The sequence below is a fragment of the Papio anubis genome, chromosome 15 (assembly GCF_008728515.1).
Source record: "Papio anubis isolate 15944 chromosome 15, Panubis1.0, whole genome shotgun sequence".
Classification (NCBI taxonomy): domain Eukaryota; kingdom Metazoa; phylum Chordata; class Mammalia; order Primates; family Cercopithecidae; genus Papio; species Papio anubis.
In genome coordinates, this window is record NC_044990.1 from 86,848,375 (window position 1) to 86,862,562 (window position 14,188).

General features: G+C 38.8%; 1 protein-coding gene across 4 annotated transcripts in view; it reads left to right on the forward strand.

Annotated features, from left to right (window-relative positions):
* The window catches only part of MYO16 (myosin XVI), a 574,351-nt gene that overhangs the window by 40,093 nt on the left and 520,070 nt on the right, over positions 1 to 14,188 (forward strand). The gene's annotated exons all lie outside the window — the stretch shown is intronic.

A 14,188-nucleotide genomic window follows, 5' to 3' on the forward strand; every position in this document is an offset into this window, starting at 1 on the left:
ATATAATTGTTGTAGTTGTACAAGGCTTCAAAGAAACAGATATAAATCAATTTACCTTGATTGGCTCCCAAATCAGTATTTGAATGAATCTAAAACGAGCATTCTTCACAATTCATTATTCACAATTTGAAATCCAAAAAGCTCTGAAGCCATTACTTGGATAGATCATTTAGTGGCAAAACTTTCACTGACCTATTCATGGTTTATAACCTGTTCAGTTTAGAAAAATAATAAATTCAATAACATATGTGCTTTGAAGGCTTTCAAATGGGGATTGTGGATCTATTAGCTAAGAAAACCTATAGCACATTATATAGAATAATAGTTATACATAGTAAGAAGACTCAAGTCATTCTTTTCATGGTTTTGTGTGGGCTTTTTCTAGTTAAACTGGAATACTCTGAGAATTTCTAATTTTTTTTTTTTTGTCTTAAATTGCAATAACAGTAGTAGTGAATCTTTGAGCTGGAAAGTACCTAAAAACTTTTGGTGTGGTCCACTTACTTTACCCATGAAGGAACTGAAATTCAGCCATCGTGTCATATTCTCTGGAAAGCTGTCTGGAGCACTCTGACCTTTCATTTTATTATTCTCTTCTTACCTATGGCTGTTCATTTAATGGCCACCTCCTCCGTGAGTCTGTGAGCACATCAAAGGTAGGGACAATGTCCACAAGGTCATTGCTCCCTCCTGCCCATCTCATACCTTTCAGCAGCATTGAGTGAAAGAGTAAAGTGATCGGTTGTTGTTCAACACACAGTAGTTGTTACAATAAACTTAAATGAGAAAGCAGGTCTTGAAATTTAAGCCCTATTTTGATTTGAAAGTAATAAAACAGAAAAATTAATTGGTGCCAGTGCGGTGGCTCACACCTGTAATCCCAACACTTTGGGAGGCAGAGGTGGAAAACTCTCCTGAAGCCAGGAGTTAGAGACAAGCCTGGGAAACATAGCAAGACCCCATCTCTACAAAATATTTTTAAAAATTAGCTGTACACAGTGGTGCATGTCCAGCTACTCAAGAAGCTGTGGTAAGGGATTGTTTGAGCCTAGAGGTTAAGGCTGTAGTGAGTCATGATGGTGACCTGAACTCCAATCTGTGCAATAGAGCAAGACCCTGTCTCAAAAACACTTCTTTTAATGTATTGGAAATGTTTTAAAATTTCTTGTACCAAATACCTACAGTACACAATTATGTCTAGGTTAGGGTTAAAGGAAAATTCGTAGTAGTAAAGTACTAACTCAAAAGCCAAGAAGCAGTTATTATATAAGTCATGTTTCCACAAATATTCATGTCATACAATCTGAATTAATGCTTTCTTAGCAGATGTTGTAGGTGTGAAACTATGTAACCTAGTTTCTAGTGGCAAGCTAGGCAAGAGATTGTGGTGGCTTGGACCCAAATGGAGCGAGGGTGTGGTGAGAAATAGTCAATTTTAGGATTTATTTTTGGGACAGAGCTGACAGAAAATGCTGATTACCTGGCTATAGGGAGTGTATTGATTTTCTATTGCTACCAAAACAAATTATCATGAATTTAATAGTGGCAAACAGCATAAATATTATCTTATAGTTCTGTAGGTCAGAGGTCAGGTATGGGCTTTGGTGAGATATAAACAAGCTGTCATCAGCACTGGTTCAACAATTCTAGCTTTCAGAGGCCACCTGCCTTCCTTGGATCAGAGCCCCCTCCTCTGTCTCCAAGGTCAGCGGTGATGGATACAGGGCAGGGACAGTGCTCCTTCTCACGCTTCAGTTTGCCTGTTTCTTTGTCCATCCTTGTATCTGACTGAATCTTCTGCCTCCCTCTTGCACCTTTAGGAGCCTATGTGATGACACTGGGCTCACCTGGACTATGCAGATTCACCTGTTCCAGAGGGAGCTCACTAGTAACCATACGTCCCTTAGTAACCATACATCCCTTTCTCCAGATCACGTTGCATAGTTGCAGGTGTAACTCCAGAGGGTGAAATCGGGACAGCCAAAATGTTCCCTACTGCAGGGAGTGAGAATTCCAGGATAACATCAAGGTTTTGGGGCCTCAACAAATAGAAGAATGAAATGCCATTAGCCACAGTAGGAGTGCCTCTAGGAGTTGTGAATGAGATGGGGTGGCATCCTGACTGGAGGTGTAAATTAAAAACTCAAGAGCATATAGATGATACTGAAAACCCCAAAAGTGGATAAAGTGACGTACAGAAAGAGTTTAGGTAAAACGATAAGAAGTCTAAGAACTGAGTCCCAAGGAATTCCAATATTAACAATTCAGTGAAATGAGGTCCAACCATAAGGAATGACCAGGAAGAAAAGATGAAAATGAGGGAGGGTGCTTTCTTGGGAGCCAAGATAAGAAGTTTTCAAGGAGGAGAAATTTTTATTGATCAAGCAGGAGGAAGCCTGAAAACTGACCACTACATTTAGGAGTATGGAGGTGATTAGTTTTCATGACTTGTTGGGAGCAAGAATTTTAATGGATTAGGTTCCAAACAGAGTAGGAAAACAGGAATGGGCACAGAAAGTATAAAGAGCTCTTTAAAGGAGGTTTCTGTAAAGAGGAGAGAAATGGAAAGATTGATGAAGAGGGAACAGACATTAAGAGCTTTTTTTAATGATGGGAGAATTAACAGCAAGTGTATGTGCTGATAAAAATAATTCATTTGCATTTCTCTAATGACCAGTGATGATGAGCTTTGTTGGCCGCATAAATGTCTTCTTTTGAGAAGTGTCTGTTCATATCCTTCACCCATTTTTTGATGGGGTTGTTTTTTATTGTAAGTGTGTTTCAGTTCCTTGTAGATTCTGGATATTAAATGTGGTACATAAACACCATGGAATACTATACAGCCAGAAAATAGAATGAGTTCATGTCCTTTGCAGGGACATGGATAAACCTGGAAACCATCATTCTCAGCAAACTAAAACAGGAACAGAAAACCAAACACCACTTATTGTCACTCATAAGTGGGAGTTGAACAATGAGAACATACGGACACAGGGAGGGGAACATCACACACTGGGGCCTGTCGGGGTTAGGGGGTAATGGGAGGGAGAACATTAGGACAAACACCTAATGTATATGGGACTTAAAACCTAGATGGTGGGTTGATAGGTGCAGCAAACCACCATGGCATATGTATACCTATGTAACAAACCAGCATGTTCTGCACATGTATCCCAGAACTTGAAGTAAAATTTAAAATAAAATAAAAATAATTCATGTGAGAGGGAAAATCTGGTCACACTAGAGTAAGAGAAGACAATTGATGGAGCAAGCCTGTGCACGTGCATACTGTGATGAGGTCAGCTGCCCACTGGAAGGGCTTGGGTTCAGCTGGGATCACCTCTAGCAGTCGTTATCAATCCTGGCTGGATAACAGAATCACCTGGGAAGATTTTATTTTTTAATTTCCATATCTAGGACCTGCTCATAAATATGGTGATGTAATCAGTCTTATGTGGGGCCAGGATGGTTTTTAATGGTGCCTAGGAGACTATGGTGTTCAGAGAGAGCTGAGAGATATGGTGTGAACCTGTGGTGATTCTCCTCCTGGTTTTGATACTAATTAATCAAAGAACCATGGCCCTTGGCTAAGAGTGAGGGTGTGGAAGATGACCTGAAAGTAAAGCAAAGAAGGGAACCTGCAAGTATGGGAGAAAAAATGGACCAAGGCAAATACTGTATTTTTTAAATGGGACCTATAGAAAAAAAAAAAGATATAAAGAATAAGCACTACAAAGAAGGATCAAATATGATTCAAGAGTTTCAGTAATGGTTTGGCATGGTCTCACCACTCCTTTGTCCTTATTCTTAGGACATAAAGAATTTCCTGTCCTGAAACTTCCTATAGTTTCTAGAATGCATCTGTGCTAAATTTGTCTTCCCAGAAATTATTTCACATGTATATATGGATACCATTTTGGTGGAATATAATATAATCTTATCAATAGGCAGTCAATATTTGTTACATGGTTAAAATATGTTGGTAACCACAAATACCTGGCAAGGATTTCTTAACATGTATTTTTAAGTGTAATAAATGGATAAGTGTATTATGTATAGCAGTTTGTTTATATTATGAATATTGGTATAAAGACACTAAAATCTAAGCAAGCAGTCAGATCTGATTTTTTAATTCAAAAGAAGCAAAGAGTAATTTTTTATTTGAATTAATACATGATTAACTTTTAGTTGTGTTTTATTTTATTTAAGAAATTGCTTTTTTGTGTATTTATTTTTTGAATGGCAAAGGAGAGACAGGACTGGATAGAAAAGTCTCACATTTTGCATGGTGTAATGATCATGTTAAGGTCCTTAAAGTGATAGGAACACTAGGAAGCAGACAAAAATAATCACCCACACAGAAACATACACATGTGCACACACACAATGTGTTTTGCATGCTTTCTCTGTGTACACAGCAAACTGTATACACCTTTTCTATATGCTATGTTAATGCTTTATGACAGTAATGACACAAAAATTTCTCAAGATATTAGAATAAAATATCCTCAGCAAGGCAACTATATAATTTCATCTCTTTTAGTGAATAGTTTCCATTACTAATGGAAGCAAAAGTGATGGACTATAGTGAAGGTTATCTTCAGCATCAAATGAAGAAGAAATAGTTGACTCCTAGAATTCAATGAAAGAGTTTGAATATGTAACAATTATTATAATTTCAAATGCATTATTGCAATGTAAAAATTAAAATATTTGGCTCTAGAGGGTGTCTGTTCAGCTCAGACTGCTATATCAAAATATCAGACTAAGCGACTTAAGCAGCAGACATTTATTTCTCACAGTTCTGAAGACTGGGGAATCCTAGATCAAGGGACCTGGCTTGCTAACAGCCACCTTCTTGCTGTGTCCTCACATGAAGAGGAAGCTCTGATTTCTTTTCTTTTAAGAGTGCTAATCTTATCATGGGACTCCATCTCATAAACTCATCCAACCTAATTCCCTCCCAAAGGCTACAACTCCTAATACCATCACCTGAGGGTTAGGGCTTCTACATATGATTTTTGAGGGAAAGGAACTTCTACATATGATTTTTGAGGAAAAGTATGATTTTTGAGGGAAAGGAACATTTAGTCTGCAATAGAGCATATTTATTTGGTACTTGGAGCTGACCCAAGTATAAAATAATGGATATACATGTATTACTTCCCTTGAGTTTCTCATTTACCTTGGAAATACCATTGTGAGTACTCATATACCTCACTGTGCTAGGGGAAAAATATGAATTTCTTACAATTTAAGAAATTTGGATTGCAAATGAAAGTAATCTGTTTAGAGACAGTATAACGTCTCTAGCATATGTATTACTTCTCTCAAAAATGCATATAAGAAAAAGTTTTCACTTCATAGTAGTGATATTTTTATTTATCTTTAAGCTATTGAAATAGTCAAATGCATTTGTTTATGCAATTGAGAAAGTAAAAAAAAAATTGCCATAAGAAAAAAGTTTCCATTTAAATTATTGTTTAAACTTGCAGATTGTGTATTTGTATGAATAATTTTATCTCTTATTTCCAAGTACTTTTATTGGCTGGCTGAGTATAAAGAATCAAATATACTTTTTCAAAGGACAATATGTCTATGGTGTTTTTATGTTAAGGTTTATAGCATGTCATTTAAAAGTAATTCAGGATTTTTTTTTTTTTTTTGCTTTATAAATGTTGTATTTTTGTCAGTGTAAATTTAGTGTCTTTGATGTTTTTATTGTTCTCTTCTGGGAGTTGGTGATATTTCAGTGTGCAATTTGTCATTTTAATATGCTGCATCAATCCAAAATGTGTTCAACAACTCTTTTTCCCTCTAAAAGGAAACCTGTCCTAAATTTTCTTTTAAGGCTGTTAATTCAACTCCATTTGAGTTACACCACATGAAGGAAGAGGAAAGACTGAGGGAGAGAGATGGAGAAATAGAGTGAATAGGTGACTTAAAGATCAGAGTGGAAGCACATAGGGAAAATTTAAGAAGGAATGTGAATTCTCCTATTGGAATTGCCACTCCCAAATAGTGCTTCTTACTAATTAGTCCACAATGTGTTTCCATTACAAGTAACTGCTAATGTTATTATCTGGCGCCTTGCCGGTATGCTCGGTGCTCCCCGAGCTTTACATGACTTGACTTACTCCTTTCAATCACATATGTAGTAGGTACATATGCTATTGGAAGTAGGTAGGACGTGCACCCCACTTGGTGGGTGAAGCAGTGGAGCCTTTGAAGAAGTAACTGCTACCTCAGGGCTTCCCGAGTTGAGAGATCATGTTTTTATAGACAACATCATCCTGCAAAACTGATTTATGAGGTATAGTTAGAGAAACTATTAACTCCATTGGTTGATTTACCTTCCTTGCCATTTGAAATTCTTTCTTCCTGCTTTCTAGTGGAGCTCTCTGCCTGCTGTCAAGGGAATGTCCAAAGGCCAGGAGAAGTATTTTTTTATGCTTTGGGATTTTCCATCTTCTTTCTCTGATCAATCCCTCCTCGTTCTTCTTCCTTTTTTTTTTCAAAAGCAATATTATTTATTTACTACTTAATATGCCACATGTTTACTAAGGACCTATTTCAGTCCAGTCACACAAAGAACTTGTAAGCATATTTACAGAACTATAATATCGTACTTTATTTATATCCCCATTTTATCACAAAATTGTAGGTAATCTATTAGGAAAATTGAAAAATATCAAAATGTAACACTGGGATACCTCTGTTTTCTTCTCCTATTCCTCAGACCCTTGTACCAGCTTCCTTGGTTGGTTCCCTCTTCTATTGATCTCAGACTCTTGATTCTAACTCTCTTTCTACCCATCTTCTCTGGGAGATCTCATTTTCCCCCGTTGCATCCACCTCACCCACTCTAATTATGCTAAATCTGTATCCAGACTTTTTCCTGAGATCCAGTCTTAATTTTTCTGATGATCTTGCCTTTATTAATTGTCGTGTTCAAAGCTGAATATATCCACCGTCATCTTCTTCCCAAACCAAAACTTCCTCTGTGATTCTCAATTGATGTTGCCATCCCACCCCTGGTCTTCCAGGACAGAAACCTTGAAGTCACTTTGATTTTGGTGCAATTTTGTGAAGTGCTGATGGCTTTACCTCTTCTGAAAAATCTACAGGAAATATCAACTGTCTGCATGCCATTCAGAGCCCTCTAAATAGATGCCTAAAATACATCGGTGTTCAGTACACATTGGATGATGTATTCATTGATAGGTTGGACATCTCTTCATTTAGACGTTCATAGGTAAATCATTAGGACCAAGCTTTCTCTCCCCTATGTGCCCCATTCCCAAAAGTGTAGACCGAGGTCAAAGAACAAATTTCATATATGCCTTAAGTGTTTTATACATAAAAAGTGAAATAAGACTGCCTATTTACTTAGTTTGTGATTATTTAGTCCAGCTGTGTCCTTGTATTTACTAGATTGTCTCAGAAGTTAAAAATTCTGCAGTAGTTGATTATCAAGTAAGCTTATTTTAAAAAAATTGTCTCCTAGTATCTAGGGTATAAAGATAGAAGGAGCCTGTTATAATTTTCACAACTAGCGTTTGGTGAGTGCTGTTTTTACGAGTGTGACCCATCTGGGCTGGCACTGTTTCCACAGTGGTGGTGATGGCGTTTTATTGGATGCAGCTTTATCCTCTCTCCCTGACCTCCCCACAACCAGCTACACAAATTGGCAGTTAGAAAATGTGGCGCTCAATAAGCGGATTTAAGCTGACACTTCATAAATTGAAATCAGAGCCCTGCCACCTTTAGAATCCGTCAAATCTACTAAGAACGTGACCAGGCCTGGATCCATATATGCATTTTTAAATGAACATTACTGGATGTGGTGTATGTTAAGTACTCTGCAAGGATGACTGTTTCTCCAACTCAAAATTCGGAGTGTATTTGACATGGAATATATGTACACTCTCCCCAAAAGAGTCAGATTTAACCACCACGAATATCTCCTATATTAGATACGTTGGGTTGTAGAGCAAATATAAAACATCAGCCTGTCCTAAGGAAGAAATGGGGAGGCAACATTCCCAGCGAAAAAACATTGACAACATGGTGCTGTCTGCATCTTCCCTGTTCCAGAGTGGCACCAAGCCTGGCAGAGAGGGAAGTGGCAGCTTCATCAGCGTCACTCCCATTTCATTAACTGCTCAATAGGATGGGACCATACCGCCCTCTGATTGTGAAGCTGTGGATTCTTCCTTTCCTCTTACTTAGCACAGGAGGGGAAGGATGCAGGAAGAAGTAGCTCAGATAAGATGTTTGCTGGGGCAGCTACAAGGTACAAAAGAATGACTTCTGGATTTTAGACAAAAAGGGTGAGTTTTCCAGCTCCACATACATACCTATATCAGAGATTTGTATGGCTAAATACGTAGAGTGCAGGCACATGCTGACTCCAGCCCTCCGGGGCGGGTTAGAATATCACATAGATACATTCAGTGCGTTATGATGCCTTCAGTTGATAGGTAACAGCTGCTAGGTAATTAAAGGTGCCTATTTCCAAATCAGATATAAAATTACAAAAGGTAGCAAATTAATTGCATTTAAATTCTGAAGGATTCTGTATGAACTGAATGCATGGCTTAATATTTCATGAACACAAATTCTTATTTCTGAGAAGTATTAATTATTTTGATTGTCTGCTATATAGTCACAACTTTCATAGGTGTTGTGAGAATAATTGAAAAAAGAGGAAAAAAATATACTTTATAATCATTTATAACCTAGATGGAAAGATGCACCATTCATTAACAGAGAGTTGCTGCGGGCATTCATTGGGGTGAGGTAGGATGACATGAATCTGAAACTGTGCTCTCTTCAACATTTTATGAGTTTGGTAGGAAGAGAGAAAGGGACTCTTTGGCTGTAATCCATAGCGTGAGGGCAGCGATGGAGCCAGAGGAAAGCAGATTTCTTATACGAGAGCATCATGACAGAAGCAGCATTACTTAGGTTTAGCATCAAGGATCTAACTCTGGAGTTCAGTCTGGGGGTTGATCTGTACTCTGATACTTAACAGCTTTCTGTCCCCAGCCAGGGCGCTTTCTGCACCTCACCTTTCTGCAAATAAGATTACGAGGTGTACCTCTCCTGTAAGTGGTCGTGAAGACTAGTTGGTTAGATAATACATGCAAATACCTGCCAATGGAATCTGCCATGTATTGCCACATGCATAATAAATGTTAGCTACTATTACGATTTGAATTAAGAGATATTATCAGAGTAGCAAAGTGGCTAAATAATGACATTGGTATGTGATTCAATGATTGTCACAGTGAGTGTAAATTATAGGAATAACAGCATAGCTTTAGGAATGTTTTAGGCAGTCATATTTTAAATTATAATGAAATGGAAAAAGCTTGAAGATAGACACATAAGCTAAGGGCACTGATGTAAACAAGATAATGAGAAACAGGAATTTGATAGCACCTTTGGAAATGTATTAAAAGGGAAAAAATTACATTATTAAGGAGCACTGAGCAATATTTTTATTCCTTGTTTTCTGCTAATGTCTGATTATATGTACGTACATGTGCGTGCCAGCCATCTCTCTGAACACTTTATACGTATTTTCTCATTTAATCTGAAAATAATCCTGTATTGGGTTAAAAATTTATGTCTACTGAGAACCTATATGATGTTATTTGGAAATAATGGAGTATTTGCAGATGTAATCAAGTTCAGATAAGTCATCAGGATCAGGGTGGGTCCTTGTCCAGGTACTGGTGTCCATTGAAAAGAAGGGAAGAGTGTGGGCACACACAGAGGGAGGACAGCATGAGAATATGGACCAAAGCCATGTGGAGTAAGTGGCACTGCTGCAAATCACGAGACAAAGCTTCTCAGCAGCCCCAGAAGACAGAGGAGAGGCGTGCTGGGTTTTCCTGGTAGTCCCAGGGTCAGCAGTTCCCAGAATGTGAAACGTACTTGCTTTCTGCTGTGTCTACTGTGTCTTTGCTCCAGAGATTTCCCAACCCGCCAGGAGCACCCTTCCTCTATTCCTTGCAGATGTACCTCTCCTCTCCCCTGTGGAGCCCTCCCCGACATCCTCAGGTGAAACACACAAAGCCCTTCCCCCGCAGCATTGCCAACATGAATTCCTTGAAGTGTAATCTCTTGTTTGCAAGCCCATATCTCTCACTAAAATGTGTGTTATGCAAAGGAGAGGATCAGGATTCCTTCATCATTCATTCATTCATTCATTCATTCATGCAGTAAATGTTTATTGTATCCTTGTCATTTTCCATGTACTGTTCTAAGTGCTGGGGATGTGCAGAAGGAGGAGGGGATTCAGGGAAGAAAGAAAAGCTTGAGCAAAGACACAGTGAGAAATAAAGTTCTTCCTGCCCTAATGAACTTCATAATATTTCTATCTCTATTCCTAGCACAGAGACTGTGTGTGAATCAGAGTTCTCCAGAGAATTAGAACCAATAAGGTGCACATGGATGTGTGTGTATATACATATATATAAAATATATATGCATATATATACAGGTCTATATACAGTATATACATATATATTCAGGTATGTGTGTATATATAGGTACATATACATATATATGTACCTATGTATATATGATATATATGTATATATACTTACATATACCTTTGTGTATTTATACATGCACATATATATTTATTTTAACCCAGTATTTTTGTATATTTTAGGAAAGGGGGAATGAAGGAATGAGTAATGGGTTCTGGTCTTTATAATTAAAAAATCTTCTCCTGATTTTGTAGTGTCACTTCCTCTGTGTCACTTTCTCGCTCCATACGATGTTATTTCTTAGAGCCGCTCCCTTCTCCTAAGCTGGATGTCTAATAAGGATTAATGGCAAAACATGAAATCTGTCATTTCTGTCTCTTCACTGTCAAGTTTTGATTAAATTGAAACTGAAACAAAGCAAACATTTGAGTTAGCTGGATGAATGCTACAGCTCAGGTCTCCGATCCATCAAGTGTTAGACAGCATTGCCGTCGCTGGTATAAACCTAGAGTTTTCTGATTTATTGTGCTATGAGAAAGAAGAAGAAATGACTGGTAATTTTCCTAGGAAAAAGGCACGATCTGTCAGCAGCCCGGACTGCTGCTTAGTGTACAAGTGCAGCTGGAAAACAATCTGTAGATGCTCGCTGCCTCTGACAGTGCCGCCACAGTACACACAGAAGTAAAATGTTCTACAGGGAAGATGTAGATGTGCCATTTATAAGATCAGAGGAATCGCTTACTGAGTGCAAGAATGAACAGAACAGAATATGTTATCTGGGTTTTTTCTGAGCCTTTTCAATACACAGAGAATTTCTAAAACTGGACATGCATAAACACTGCTTCACAAAGCAGCATTTGCAAACAGTGTCACAACTACTCTGCTGGAGCCAGTGCCTCTGCCCTTCTCAAGATCGTTACCCTTTCAGCCTTTCATGATCCACAGAACAGGACCATATCCATAGAAGGGGGAAAGAATTTTAATGTCTCCCAAAGTAAAAAGAAAAGAAAACCAAACCACCTCCCCTTCATTGCAGTTTCCTTCATAACCAACACACCTCAGAAGATGTCTGTACTCATGAGCTGGACCTTCTCTCTTCCATTGTCTCTTGAAAACACCAGTACCAGGCTTTTCCCCAGTGATTCCACCAAACCCGCCTGTAGCCATGATCTCCCTGTTGCCAGGCTCAGAGGGTACATTTTTAGTCCTTGTCAAATTCATCTACAAGCATCATTGACTTCGATTATTTCTTCCTTTTCCACTGACTTCTTTCACTCTGTTTTCTTCAGTTGACTTTCTCTCCTTGGTTTTTCATCTGCTTCATTGGTCCTTCCTTCTCAGTCTCCCATGCAGGTTACTCTTTGCCTCTGCAAATTCCAGAGATGGTACCTGTATTGGTTTGCTAGGGCTGACGTAACAAAATACCACAGGCCCAGTGGCTTGAACAATAGCTCTCAAAGGGCTGCAGGCTGGGAAGTCCAAGGTCGAGGGTCTGGCAAGTTTGATGTCTGGTGAGGGTCTGCTTTCCGGTTCATCGATGGCAGCTTCTCACTAGGTACTCACAGGATGGAAAGGGCAAGGGAGCATTCTGTGGTCTCTTTGATAAAAGCACAAATCCCACTGATGAGGTCTTTACCCCCGCCAGGTAATCACCTCCCAGAGGCCCCACCTCCTAGTACCATCACACCTGGGTATTGGCTTCACCATCAGAATTTTTTCCTTAAATACCTCTAGCCTGCTCCTGCCTTGGAGGTCTGTGTACTTGCTGGCCCAGATTCTGCATGGATCGCCATTTGCATTTGTCAGCTCTCCCCTCAAATGTTGCCTAATCAGTGGTGCTTGTACTACTGACCTACATCAACCCAACCCTCTCACTCTGTCCACTCAACTGCTTCCTTCTTTTTCATTGCACTTATCACCTTGCAGCAAATTCTTTATTTCCTTGATGTTTTATTGTCTATCTCCTCCCAGTAGACTTAGGTTTACATGAGTAAGAGGTTTCTTTGCTTAGTTTAGTACTGTTCCCTGGCTTCTAGAACAATGACTTGCACAAAGTAGGTGATCAATAATATTTGCTTAGTGAACAAATAAGTAAAGGGAGCCTCTTCCTTTATGTAATAGCATCTTTTACATATGTAATATGTAATGAATGTGATGAATACATTTACAATGTAAATGTAATGAATAAATGAATATGTAAAAGCATCTTTTACATATTCGAGGACCCTCAGTCCCACCATCATGACCTGGTTGTGGCCACCATAATTTTACCTCTGGTTTATTGCAACTGTCCCTAAACTGATCATATTATCTTCAGTCTTGTCCTCCCTTAGATCCATTCTTCTCTCTCTAATGAAAATAATCCTAAATGTATTGTTCTTGCTTCTGAAAAAAAAAAAAAAAAAAAAAAAAACAACTCTTGTAATAATGCTTAGTTTCCAAACTTCTTTTCAAGAGAGTCTTCCTTGTGGATCTTTAATCTTTCCAGAGTGATTGTTGACATAACCAGCCTTCACCCTTCCCGTTTTACACCCAGCCCACCTCTCACACCAGCATTTCCCATTGTACGTAGGCTCGTTCAGCTCCTCAAGCCTTTTGTGCCATCCCCTAGAACTTTGTAGGTTCTAGTCCCAATCCTTTCAGCTCTTTCTGTGTGGATAACCCCCATTCATCACTTACACTCCAGTTTCTGTCTGAGCTCTGAACCTAGAGCACTTCTTCAGAGAAGGCTTTGCTGCCTCCCAGGTTGGTCCCACAGTCCCTGGAGCTGCTCCAATCCCAGCAGATGTCACAGAGTGTATCAGGGCGTTGAACGTTTGCTTCACTGGGTCCAGAACTCACAGCGGGCTCCATGAGAGCAGGGCCTGGCTCTCATCCAAGGGGCTGGATCCCAGTGCCTGGCAGAGTGTAGTTGCTCACATATTACAGATGTTTCAATCACTGTCCATGTTATTTTTTGCATATTTGTTTTGCAAATTAACATAAGATGTCCATTTCTAGATAGCTGGCAACTGTTTGTACAATGCAAAAAATATCAATGAGTTTTTTCCATTCATCTTATTGAATATGAGATTGCCAGCTGTCTAGTCTATTATTTCCCCACATATGGTGTCCGGATTAACCTCTCCAAAACTCTATAATGCAGGCTTAGCATAGAATTTGACACGTTTTAAAAATCATTTACATAGAGAGAGAAGCAAAATTATCTCTATGAGCACAATCAAGAATACCACTTTTTAAAACACCTTGAGGCACCTTTTTAATCCATAGCTTATGTTTCTAGTTATTTACACGTGTGGAGAAACTGGTCTTGCTACTATGCCATAGGACAAGGAGGCATAATGTTGGTAAGAATCCAGATTTCTTCTTTACATATCTCCTCTCACAATTGACCCCCAGTGGATCCAGCCTACAGATGGGGAGCTGAGGGAGTGCATGGGAGAGGTTCAGGGCTTTATTAGGGCCCCAGATTTCATGCATGAACAATGGTGTTGTAGCATATATTTTGCATTTGTGCAGTGACTTCTTATACATATATAGTGATTTTATTAAAAATCTCAATGGCTATTCACTAATTCTTGCCAATATGAGTATTGAGTCAAACATGTCAAATGTCCTTCTCATGGTCTTGATCTCTTTCATGGGATCATATCCAAATTTGATTTTTCCAGAGTCCAGTCACT